The sequence below is a fragment of the Amblyomma americanum genome, chromosome 5, assembly GCF_052857255.1.
Source record: "Amblyomma americanum isolate KBUSLIRL-KWMA chromosome 5, ASM5285725v1, whole genome shotgun sequence".
Taxonomy (NCBI): Eukaryota; Metazoa; Arthropoda; class Arachnida; order Ixodida; family Ixodidae; genus Amblyomma; species Amblyomma americanum.
The window spans coordinates 134,234,288-134,247,613 of NC_135501.1; the positions used below are offsets into that span (position 1 = coordinate 134,234,288).

A 13,326-nucleotide genomic window follows, 5' to 3' on the forward strand; every position below is an offset into this window, starting at 1 on the left:
AGGATTGTAGTTTTATTAAATATGGGTGTACATAATTTTTCAGAAGAATCAGGTTGGTTATTCCGGAGACAGTTCCTGTAATGTAAAGCCAGATTTGAGGACGGAAAGACCTATATAGGTCTTTCCGCATGTGAACGGCACTTCATACATAACAACCCTTTCAGCACAAGGGACAAACTTCAGGTCATGCATTATCTGGCACCCTCTTTTAGTTTTTCTTCGTTTCTTTTCCTCTTCCCTGGCCTTTCTATCTACAATGGCCCACAAAAACATAGGAAAGATGCGGGCTACTGTATCACTGCTTCCCTTGCCCTGACAGTAAAAGCTATGCCTGAAGATGTGAAAAACTTGTTACTTTCTGGTAGGCTTATGATAAAGGTTGCCACAGGTGGCTGGCAAGTGAAAGGTGGCGTACACAACACAATGCAGAATGCCACAATTTTCTCACAGTGGTTATTCTAATGTTAACATGTTAAAAGGCCGCTATCTGGTAAATTTATCTTTATCCGATAATGTGTTCAAGTGCTGTGCAAAAAAGCATCACCATAGTGCTAATTTGGCAGCAGGCACTCTAAGGCACACCGCAGTTAAGTGGTTGGGATCCGTTCAGACCTCGTACGACAGTTTAATGTGCTTCCAAATCAGCAAAGCTCTACATCGTCCTAGCTGGAGTGCATGAGTCACGTAAAGCTGTGCAGAAGCGGTTCCTGGAGTCAGTCCTCTGACCCAAGTTCATGGATACCAATAAGGTTGATTTACACAGACTACAAAGTGGCCGCTACGGTTTTAACCGACCGTTTGAAGCCGTGCTTAGGCAGCGTGGTCAGCCCACTCGATAGCTCGTCACTCTTGGGTAGATCAATCTTCTCTTCACTGGCTCTCACACGGGACCTTTCTTGCATACGCTCAGGCAAAAGAACTGAATGGTTGTTTCATCTCCCTCGATCAAAGCAAAGCCTGATAGAGTGGAGCATGACTACTTGTTGACAGTCTTGTCATGTCTGGGCCTTCCGGACAAATTTACTAACGTAGTAGGTGTCCTGTATTGCGGGCTGTCTTGTCAGCTGGTTTTGAAGGGGGCGTTGAGCGGGAAGATTTGCGAGACGCGAGGAGTTAGACAGGGTTGTCCCCTCTCGCCCGCTCTCTTCGTTCTCTCACTGGACCCCCTGCTCCGTGCAGTTGAGGACCACCCAGCTATCCGAGGTTTCCCCCTTCCGGGGCAGAGAAGCGTTTCTGTGTCAGCTTACGCGAACGACATCTCGCTCTTCTCACGAGATGCGGACAGTTTTCTTGCCTTCTTGCAGGTTTTCAACGAATATGCGACCCTGTCAGGGGCTAAATTTAATACCACGAAGAGCCAAGCACTGAGCTTTGGCACGTTTCAGGTATCGTTGCCTGGGAGAGTCCAGTTCGTCGATGGCGTGCGAGTGCTTGGAATTGTTTTTAAGACAGCAGGTGTGCTGCCAAAATCATGGGACGACGCCATCCCTCGAGCTTGACGGGCCATAGACTCGATTGCACACCTCGAACTTTCATTCAATGCCAAAGCACTGTTCTTTCGTACCTGCGCAGCTGCGTACGCTTGTTTCGTTGCGCGTATTGCTCCGATGCCGCGTCGCGTGGTAGGGAAGCTGAACTCGCTCGCAGGACAAGTACTGTGGAACGGAAATCCGGCCCCAGTATCGCAAGTTTTGTCCTTAGAACGCGACAGAGGAGGTTGGAACCTACCCTCCTGGCAGGCAACACCGCGAGATTTCGCCACCAAAGCAGTTATTGACCTGCTGGCGGCCCAGGCGTACAGAGGTCAATCACTAGTCCTGTAGTGGTTGTGTACCGGAATCGGCTCTTGCTAACGCAGCGACACACGGGACCTCTGGCCGAGCTACCTAAGCCCTTTTACAAATTGGCAACTGACTTTTTCGTTTCAGGCTTCGCCAGTTTCCGGATGCGGATGTAAGCGAAACACCAGTGGCACGTGTTAGTGCGGCGATCGCTGTTTTAGAGCTCAGTGCTTACCAGGTAAAAAAAAAACATCTCCTAGAAAGTGGCAGTCTTTCGTTCCGAGCCCGTTGCCAAAAGAAGTACAAGGCTTCGGATGGCGTCGCCGTTGGCAAGTACTGCCCACGAGGAAGCGTCTCGCAAGATGGGGCGTCGTACCAAATGCGCGCTGCACCAATTGCGCCGCTGTTGAGAGACAGCGGCACGCCCTGGAAGACTGCGTCGTAGCACGTACTTTGTGGCTCCTGATCTACAGGAAGTTTAGGGTGCCCCCGCACCAGCGCAACTCGCGAAGGCGCTCAATCTTTGAGCGCCTCCTGATCACAGTGGTGATGTACGTGCTTTGGAAGCGACATAACTTGGCCGAAGTGAGTGGAAGACGGCAAAGCGCCATTTTTCCGCTCATGAGGAGCGTGCGCCTGATTGTGTGAGAATTCCTAGACGAAGAGCTGACAGTAGGTGGCGAAGCGCAGTTCTTGCGGCGCTGTTCGACCCAATTTATTTCCGTACATGGGAGCAGAGTCGTGCTCCGACCCATGCAGAACTAGATAATATTCGCAGCGTATGCCCTGAGTTTGTCGTGGTAACGGGCACCATCCCCTTACCTATTTAGGCCTAAAGCTGGTAACAAGTGCAGTACGCAGATGTTAACTTTCCCCCGCCCTTGCCTCTGACTCCACCCTTCTCCTTCGCCTAACTACCGCGTACTGAGGTGTATGTTGGGTTTGGAAGGAGTCTGTACCATGGTATTTACTGTACACAGATTTCTGGCCTGATCGGTACCTGTTTCTTTCAGTTCAAAGTGGTGACTGCTTCGCCCATTTTTTTGCACATGTTTTTTCGAGATTACCTTATGTACTATTCGGGTCTAAATATTGTCTGGTGCACTAATAAATTCTCTTTGTGACCACCGAGTACTGATATGTATGCTGGATTTGGAAAGAGGCCGTGCCACGGTATTTGCTGTACATAGATTCTTGGCCTGTTCGGTGCCGGTTTCTTTCTGTCCGTATTGATGACTGCTTTGACCATTTTTTTGCTCAGGTGGTTTCGAGGATACCTTATGTACTATTCGTGTCTAAATATTGTCTGGTGTACAAATAAATTCTGTTTGTGAGAAAGCTGTACTACCATGCAGGAAAAAGGTTCTAAACTATTGTGCAGTGTTTCTCAGCGCCAAAGCCAGATATTCGTTTATTGAGAAAGGACCTTTCGGTTGACGCAAAAAAATTCAGCCGATAAAAATCAGTGCACTGCTCCTTTAAGCACAGAAAAAAAGATCGGCAAAAGGGTCCGTGTCATTAGTCATCCGGTCTGTTCAACGATGTGTGAGGCACTCATTTATTTTTTTCACAAATTAGGCCCTTGATTAAGATGAGCTCCATTCCAGCGGGAAGCTCTTACTGATAAGGAAAGCGCTGGACACCTAGCGGCAGCAGTGATTAAAATCGGCACCGTCCTCATAATAGGTGGATTCTGAAATAACTATACCACAGCTGCTGTGAACGTTATACCAGAAGGCCAAACAAGGCGAAAAACATTCTCCTTGCCTGGCCTTCTGCACTTGTCTGTGTTGTATGTTTATTGTACATTTATGCGTCTCAATTTTTAGCTAGTTCAATCGAAACATCCGCGGGTGCGGGAACGTGCAGTGCTAGGGGATGCTACTGGAATGATTGTGGATACATATTTGATCATATTTTCACCTCATGGGCACGGATCGATGCCTATTTGGTGGTCGGTGAAGTGCGTGGCAACACGTGTCATGGCTTTGACCCCGCGATTAAATAGAAGATGAGGTGAATGCATACGTTCCGGGACGTGTTTCTCAGCGTGTGCTTCGCTTCTTGAGCGACCTAGGCCCTAAGATACGATGTCGATTACAAATTGTTTTTTTTCATGACACCTAGGTCAAGTTCCCGTTGAGGAGAATTCCCTTACTGCGGTAAATTATTACAAAAATCACCGCGACTGATTCCAGGAACCGGTTCTGTACAGCTTTATGTGACTCATGCACTCCAGCTAGGACGATGTAGAGCTTTGCTGATTTCGAAGCACATTAAACTGCCGTACGAGGTCTGAACGGATCCCAACCACTTAACTGCGGTGTGCCTTAGAGTGCCTGCTGCTATATTAGCACTATGGTGATGCTTTTTTGCACAGCACTTGAACACATTATCGGATAAAGATAAATTTACCAGATAGCGGCCTTTTAACATGTTAGCATTAGAATAACCACTGTGAGAAAATTGTTGCATTCGGCATTGTGTTGTGTACGCCACCTTTCACTTGCCAGCCACCTGTGGCAATCTTTATCATAAGCGTACCAGAAATTAGCAAGTTCTTCACATCTTCAGGCAAAGCTTTTATTGTCAGGGCAAGGGAAGCAGTGATACAGTATTCCGCATCTTTCCTATGTTCTTGACAAGCTTCATGTATTTAGACCACAAGCTGAAGTTTCTAGCATCGTATAATCGTGCCTTGCACTATGTTTAGGATGGAATCGACTGAGGATGTGAACTGGGTTAGCGCACAGCCTAACTAACGTTTTGTAGTAGTGTCTTATTCTCTTAAAATATTTTTAGGCTACGGCCTGCTTGCCCCTCCTATTCCTCGAACATGTCTATTGAGCTCATAAATTTCGCTGGATCAATGAACTTGGCGAGATGATTTTTTTCTTGATTAAATATTTTCAGTGGTCTTAGAAATGCCCTGGCAACTAACCTCAATGAATCCAGGCTACTTCCTCAAAAACTTGTCATGAAGGCAAGGTTTGTTTTTGTTTCCTGTTAGCTGCCGTGAGAAGTAGCATTTAAGGACGAAAACTCCTCGAGAAAGTGTTCCAATTTTACTTTATTCAAGTCAGCGCAAGAAACAAGAAACTGAGCTCCCAACGGGCTTCTTCCACATACCTGAGCGAACCTATGGTCAGCGACTTGCAACGTCTTTGAGTGCAGCCACAGCGAAATCTCATGACTCGTGCTAGCAGGCTTGGGTCAACAAGTGAACTGCATAATATTTGGCCGTGCTACCCATTAGCAAGGAGGAAAACGTCAGGAATCTCGCCACACAACGTGTATGCTGTTGCCTGTTTAAAAAAACCCCTGAGAGAATATTTTCCTTGTATTGCACTCACGCACACAACGTCGGAACAGCTGAGCGGCGGCGCAGCGGGACGTCTGTTTCCGGTTTTTTGCCTCGGCGTATCGAAATCAGGGGGCGGAAAAAGCTCACAGAGCTCCACTGTCTTATTCCCTTCCATTCCGGCCAATTTGTACTCCTGCACTTGAGCACCTCGCTGACGACGACGCTGGTAAGTGCTGTCTGTGCACTCTTAGTTAACACGTGAACTCTCTTTTGCGCATATTCTCGGTACAGTACACTGCGTGTTTCGCTTTCGATATGTTACGGTGTTATATGTGCAGGTTATTGTCCCGAAGCTGTACGCAGGGTCTATAATTGAGGATGCGGCAGCGAGATGCAGAATAATTTAGATTGCGTGGTTTTCGTTAATGTTAAATTACATCCAACGCTACGCAAGCGTGTTTGCATTTAACTTCAGTCAAAATGCTGTCTCCACGGCCGGGATTCAAGCATATCAATAGCCGAGTGCTGCAGCAACAGAACAGATCTCTCAAATATAGAAGGCAGCAAAAATAGAGGGTTTGAGTGAATTCTTATTCATTATTATATGCGACATACACAATTTTCTTTTTTCTATAAGTACTTTTCTTGGCGCATAACATAAAAAAACTATTTTCAAGTTTAAGAGAGAAATAACAAAAATTAACCTTTCTTACAAAAAAATTATTTGATCTCATATTGAAGAGACCAGGATGGCTGCCGCGGGATATTTTCCGTATTGATCGAGCCTCCTTCGTGCTAAACTTAACTAAAGGAACGTGAGTCTAAGCACGCAATTTAGTACTAAGATGTGAAGAAATAAAGTGTAAGTTGTTTTAAACTGCTGTCTTTTTTCATACTCGATGGTTAAAGCGGCCCCCCTCCCCATGGTTACCCTAACGCTGTGATAGCGATGGGCTAGTTTTAACAACAATAATTATATTGAGCACACACCACAGCTTTTGATCAAGGCTAGAAACGGATGTCACGCACACGTAACTTTTCTGCCTTTATTGATCACTCCTTTACAGTACACTACAGTCGCCTTACTGGCCCCTTTCCACCTCGAAGGTTGAAACTGTCCCTCTTCGCGCGTGGTCCGTTAGGCTTATATGTCGCTGGCGCACAGGAGCCACCATTAGAACGTTACGACCCCTACATGAGCTGAAGTCTACGTTATTTCAATTGCAGCCCACCATGTCCAGAAAGTACCTCACCGTTAGCTTTCTTCTGATTACCTTTGTGGCCATAGCGACTGCAGGCAAGTGTACTGCTTTTTTGCAGCTTTCCTGATATATGCGAGGCGTGGTTAAGCTAAGTGATTAGATCTGGCAAGTTCGTAAGTTTGATTGCTTGCCTACGCTGAAGAAATAAAACCTGGCTTAGATGCATGCCATGACGATTTATTTTTCGCTTGTAGCTATCGCAAGCGCTTCTGCAAGAACACCAAACAGATATCTATAGTCTTGCTATTAGCAATCTTCTGGCTTAAACGTTCGCAGCGGCAAGGGTTTTGCTTTAAATTTGATTGCATATATTCAAACATCAGTTTTTGTCGCTTAAAACTGCTTTCTTGACTAATAAAGTCATGCGTTATGCTTCTAGTTCTTTTTGGCGGTTTCTAGTCCTTCTAAGCCTAAAGAATAAAATTAGGGCGGACACAACAGCACCATCCTTAAGGGTATAATGCGAGAGTCTTAATGGCTCCCTTCAGCTGTTTCTCTTCACAAAAATTCATCGCACTTTGTGGATCTTCGAACATTTACAGCAATTATCAGAACGCAGTTTCCGCATTCTTCTCTTTGAACCCTTCCACATTGCAGTTTGCGAAATAATGGCACTCTAATTAGTGTCTTAATAATTAGCACGTCTCTAGTTCACTGAATTAATTGGCACTTACTAAGCTTCGAATCAAGCCAACACCACACACATATCACGCGACCTTGTGCCGTCGCCAGATCAGCATGCCTACGTTTCCTCTTTGGCGGCGTGCCTCGCTGACGGCCCAATGTTCGTGGGTTTGAATCCAGACTACATTTTATTGAACTTTTCATTTTCATAAAATCGCTTATTTAACAAAGGCAAATCGTCGAGACATGCGCCGGCATTAAATTTACGTTATGCATGCTCTCTTTAATTACATTCATTCAAGGCATACACACGTGACGCCACGCATGACGTGGGTTTCTTCACATAACACCGCCAAGACGACGCCGGCAGCGCCGTTTTTTTCCCGCTGAACGGGAGCCTTAACGCTGACGAGTAAATAATAAGCAGTAATAGGAACACAGAGAAACATAATTTCCTGCGCAAGGTTTGGAGGAACAGCAAATCACCATGTCACGTATTGGCCAGTTTCTGCCAGGAATCATGACGATGAGGTCCCTAAGTGCAGCCCCAGTATAAGGATTTAGACCCCCTTGTCGGTCTCTAGAAGCCAATTTAGCCTTTTTTCGTATTAATGATCTTTTCAATTGCCATATACGAGCTAAGACATTTCTTAGCAATATAAAAAGCCTGGCACTATTCCTTTGGTCTCCATCGCTGTCCGCAATTCAACGAAACTTTAGGACAAATCTGTTTTCCTTCTTCTGTCTTCAGCGCTTCCTCGGTGCCCTGCAGTAAGATGCCCTGGCGGTGCTTACAACGTTGCTTGCTTCATTGGCGAAGACCTGTGCAAATGCCACTGCAGTAAGCATTACAGTTATGGGTTTGTTTTCTAGAACGCATCGACAGACACGCACAACATAATTTTTTACCTTTCCCTTCTGCAGGGTACAGTACTACCAAGGCATTTATCAAGCGCGTAGTTTTTTTTTTGCTATTGTTGCCTCCGAAGTCGTGCACTAGTATGGTTGAGGTCAGCTAGTGGTGACAATAGCCCTGCGTTTATTTTGCGAGCACTTGCTCCGCCATAGCGACACTTATAAGTTAATAAAGATCTTGCATTTGAGGCACTGACTTGAGACGTGATAGAACATGTACGTCGCCACGCACACAACCTCCCACAATAGTCACCAGGTGCTGATCTCGCCGTTTCAAGTCCAGATTAGTGTCCTGATGGAATTTGACACTAAGGCGTGAAGCCCCTTTTTTATATGACCGGCTCCCAGGCCCGGAAACATAGTCCTGGAATGAACCGTGTGGCGCCCCTGCACTCTTGAGGAAAGCGATTAGAGCCCACCTCTCCGCGTTGTATTCTTCGCAGCCCTTCAGATATCATTCGACATAACCGCACACAGCACAGTATGAACACAGCGGAGACAATGCTATCTCCGCCTTAAGCATTCACGCTGTGGTACGAGCAGAAACCCCTTCGAATGCGGTGTAGTACAGTGGTCTCATTAGTTCCTTGGTCACACATGACTGGTTGAGTGGAGGCCATTGTTAACTGCAGTTGCTGAGTGAAGTTTCTTTGAAGAACCTGTTGATATTTAAGGGACATTTTTTTATGCTGCTCCCAGAGAGCGTTTTACAGGCGAAGCTGCGCGCCATGTTTTTGCTTGAGCCACTCTCTGGCACACTGCACTTATTACGCTATTTTTGTGCGTGCCATCAGCGAAATGGGCGCTTTAAAAATTTCCTCTAAAGCACAACTGCAACTATGGACAAGCGGCTATCGCTCTTACCTTCTCTTGTTGGAATTTCTCTGGCCAAAGCATTACGAAAGTGAACCCACAATACAACATGAAAAGGCATGAACTGCAAAAAGTAGGCTTGTGAAAAGTGAGTTAATGCACTGCTTGCTTTATTTCGTTGAATATTTAGTTAGTTAAAAGCCAACTATAATCCACAACTTCTTTTCGATGAACCCGGCTTGTATATGTAAGAAAGTGAGCAGTTTACATTTCTTCTCTTGACAATTAAGTTTTATCTATTTCAAGTATGTATGATAGACACGGAGGTTATTTCTACAGCACCCGTCCGATGTGGGTTCGATGTGAAGAAAGTTAAGCCTAACAACGCCTAGCCGGCGGTGAGCTACCAACACCGGTGCCGGTAAGAGCCTCATCGCTGCAAGACGAGCGTTGTTAGCGTGAACACCAACGTGTTCTTGCTTCTAGCTTACAAATGAGATTATTGCCATCTACAGCTGTCGAATTTCGTATATATAGAACTTCCTGCTGCTTTGTGAAGAGAGTGATTGAATATTTTCTGCGGAGAGATATTTCCTCTCGTTTTTTTTTCTTCTCCATCTTTTGCAGCCCTCGAAAAGGACCCGTGTGCTACCGGCCTAGAGCATACCTGCCCTGAGGCTCAAACCGTAAGCTGCTCCAGGCGAGGAAGCGTGTGCGAGTGCAAATGCGGTGCGTATGCTAATTTCGCAAATGGGGAACGGTCATTACTTCTGCTTGATACTCACGAGATTTAGCATACCGGTGGCGTGTTAGCGTAGACGTATACCGGTTTACCGGACGCCGGCTGCGCATGCGCAGTGGCAAGGATGCGGCCAGGTGGGGACTCTGCGCTTGCGAAGCCGCCATCCAGTACACTGGTGTACATCTCCTGTGGTACGTCTCCGCTACGCTCTCTGGAGTGCCTTTACAGATAAAGCACATGGCCACTATGCGCCTATTCGTTCAGGTTGGCCGAACACAATTCGTATTACAGGACGCATTTTAGACTGGTCTGGTGACTTGGTTTCGACGCTAGAAAATACAACGCGCTCCGCAGCATTTTACTCTGCACGCGGAAAATGAATTAACTAAGTATACAAGTCCGTCATCTACTTTGTACCAATTCAATGCGTGAGCTTTCGCTTATAGCATGGTGAGCAGGTGCCTCCGTCGACTATGTTCTTAGATTCCTGAGACAGGCCACAGCGATTTTCGATATTGAAAGAGTGTTGGCAACTGTTATGCATGTGCACATAAAACTGAATGTCAAATATTTTAAACCGTTTAGCAGAGAATGCAAGCAAGCAAAACTTGTCGGTTTTGATGCTAATAGCACTGGGGATCAGTACAAATACGCCTTATATGGTTTGGAAATGGCAGGGTACCATGGATTTGCAGTTAGCACTAATATTACAACTTCAACTATCAGCAGCCGCCCGAAAAGTTACATAAATCCGGTATATCGGCATTTCATTTTTCGTTGCCTGCGTGAAAACTGGTAATTATCTTTGAGACGTATGCCTGCCTCAGAAAAGTTATAAAATTTTGAGAACTTTCTTTGCACCAAAGGACAACACGCTTTAAGCAGTAATTTTCAACCAATACTTCCATGCAAAGCGTATTGGTAACGCCTAATTTCTCTTCTCCAGCTGAAAACATGGATGTGTTTCAAACGTTACAGAAATAAAAACAAGTGTGAGAGACATTACGATCATAAAAAAATTGCTTCTCAAAACATACAAAGTAACGTGGATCTATCAGTGATGGATTTCGGGAATTGCTCTCCTGCGAACGAGCCTCTATGCTTGACAATTATAGTAGACTTTTCCAACAACACTCTGAACGTCATAGAGTTACCTTGCCAGCGCAAAACTGATCCTCGTTTTCATGTGCACTTTTAACAAGTTTAGCAGATGTGTACAATCGACACAACAACCCCTGAATGCATATTCTTTCTTTTTCGCATTAGTGGCACCTGCGTGATATTTTATCGAGGAGTTACATCCGAAATTAGGGAACATGATGTTAAAAAATGGGTATCAGATATCTTTCTTTTCTTCTATCCCACAATGCATTATAAGTACCTACGCCAAAATATTAGCACTGGGAAATTTTTAGCGCTGCCATACAGAAGATGCATCTGTAGCAACTCGCCCAACTTAACGTTCTGCTTAGCAGTGGGAGTAAGTATCTTATTGCGAGACTGGTGACTTAAGGACGCCATATCGCACCATGAAAGGGGCAGACGAGGTTACGAAACAGAGTTCTAGCGTTTAATTAAAATGGCAACAGGGCGTCTTGACGCTAGTTTTGGGTTCCGTACCATGTTCGATTTCACACTGCATTTAGCTGAGCTTAGTTCTTTCTGTACAGTTAGCACGAAGCACATATTACAAAGAAAAAGCTACAACCTTAATCGCCTTGTGAAGGGAGCACGAAACCTCTATGTATTCGCTTTTGATATTTAGGATTTCAGTATGGTCCCGACTTATAATTCTTTTGATTATGTATTCGAGCAAGAGCTATAGTGTGTCGATTTACTGGTGACTTCTACCAGTCAATCTATTAGTAGCAAACTTTTAATGAACAGTCAGGGTCACTTGTCTAACGCGCGCCCTTTATATCAGAGCTGTCATTACGCTCTTTGCAGAATGCCGAAAAGGTTGACTTTACCACCCTCTCGAATTATTGCAGAAAAGTATTTCTGCAGCCTAATATCAAGGAATATTTCTCCATACAAAGAGATGTTGCCACATAAGACCTGAATTCTCATGCCTGAACTGTGGAATTTGTGAACAATTGAGGACCTAATATTTAGCAGTTTGAAAGCCTATGAAACGCCATTTCGGACCCGACTACGAAAATGAATTTAACTGCAGCAAGCTTCCAGCGAAAGAGCACTGCAACTAAAACTACCACAGTTAAGATTTGTGCTTATGAATAGGAAACAATGCGCCGTGGAGCTGCAGTTTTTGCATTACAGCTAGGATTCTTAACATTTTACAAAACAGACGTCCGCGGGATACTGCTCGCAGTCCTCTTAAATTGACTGCCAGACAGTAGAGCTGCGTCAAAGCCTGCGATAAGAACTCTTTCATTCGTTCACAGATATCTTTTTTTCTTTGAGCCAGCCGCGATTTTATATTATTCGTAGATGTAGCTCTGAAGAAGAGAAATATTATCAATGCACCAACGCTATGCCGACGGTGCAACTTATATCCGCTTTGTTGGTTTCATTAAAAGGAAGCCTTTCTCGTAGCAGCATTGCGCTAGACCCAGTACGGCCTCCTGACTACTCGTTAGAAGTTGCTCGCTGTTGCGCTGCATGAGTTCATCAGCAACAACCATTTTGATTGACTTGACTGTTGACCTAAATTACAAGAACATACGCTACTCAATCTCATTTCTACTCATCGTTTCCTATTAGTGATTCGACTATATGAACATCTAATCCGTCTGTATTTTGCATATTTCTTTACTCCGCAGTCCCCAAGTGATCGGTGACTCCGCAATGCTCACTGAAGCCAGCGTGCTGCTTTCCACTTCTTCGTTCAACGTGATTGCTCAGGAGCAAAGAGCTCTAGAAGAGTCATTTTTTGAACATTCATGCAATAAACCAATAAACAGGTGGTTTCATACGTGATGTCCGTCCTCATTGGAAATATTTTTTCTAAAGAATTTCAGCACAAGGAAACGAAGAGCATCATGCGTACATACTGCGCCCTTGCAATCCAGAAATGTTTTTCAATCGCATAGGGGCCGTGCAACTTAAAGCGTTCTAAGAAATAAATTTTCTTCCACCCACCGGTCGCCTAAAGTGGCGCTGGCAGGTGCACTTCTTTTTCTCTCCACTCGCTGGTACGTCTTCCTGCGCTAAGGGGTAAGGTGTGTTGCTAAGAAGAAAAAATCGTCTTTTCACCACGCTTCGAGACAAAAGGTTATTTTCTGTAATCAAAATAAGCCAGGACACGTAGCCTTTGAACCGAATTTGGTTCCTCACTCAAATACAATTAGCAGAAATATCTTTAATGGTGATATCCAATAGTCCATGATTAGAGCGTACTATGAAAATACCACGAATATAATTATGGCTGTCATTAAAAAAATGGAGATGAGATTTGCGTTTTCGTTGGGACATGCGGCATATACACTATCTAGTTCTGTTTTGCTTACCATGGTGAATGTGCTCTAACGTCGCCAGGGAAGGCGAAATTTGCTAAACCAGTAGAGTCTTTACATCGTGCGATCATCTTGACACGCATTTGATTTTCAATCAATGTCTCTTTTTGAAACGTTGAGGGTTATTTAGAGAAGATAAACGTCGCGGGGCGGCGCTGCATGGATGCAGCTATAGATATAAATTGTGATAACGCAGATCCCATTGACGCAAGCTTGCGCTATTCGGGCTTCTTATGTGAAATATGGTGTTCGCTTTGCACAAGGAAGGACAATGCCTATTTACGTCGAAAGAAGTCACTGGAGCCGATCCCTTCATGAGTGAGAATAATGTGAAAACAAGAATATAGCCGAAATAGCTAACATCAATATATTTTAGGGAGGAGACCGAAGAGGCAGCTGCGCCTCTTAA

At 44.9% G+C, this 13,326-nt stretch overlaps 1 long non-coding RNA gene across 2 annotated transcripts; it reads left to right on the forward strand.

Moving 5' to 3' along the window:
- The first annotated feature begins 4,889 nt into the window (after positions 1 to 4,889).
- LOC144132699 (uncharacterized) lies at positions 4,890 to 12,356 on the forward strand. 2 transcript variants are annotated; one of them, XR_013314913.1, is made up of 5 exons: positions 5,014 to 5,311; positions 6,313 to 6,382; positions 7,723 to 7,812; positions 9,327 to 9,428; positions 12,225 to 12,356. It is a non-coding gene; the product is annotated as an uncharacterized LOC144132699 (long non-coding RNA). The 2 variants fall into 2 exon arrangements; XR_013314914.1 differs by lacking the exon at positions 7,723 to 7,812 and having other exon boundaries at positions 4,890 to 5,311.
- Positions 12,357 to 13,326: the final 970 nt, after the last annotated feature.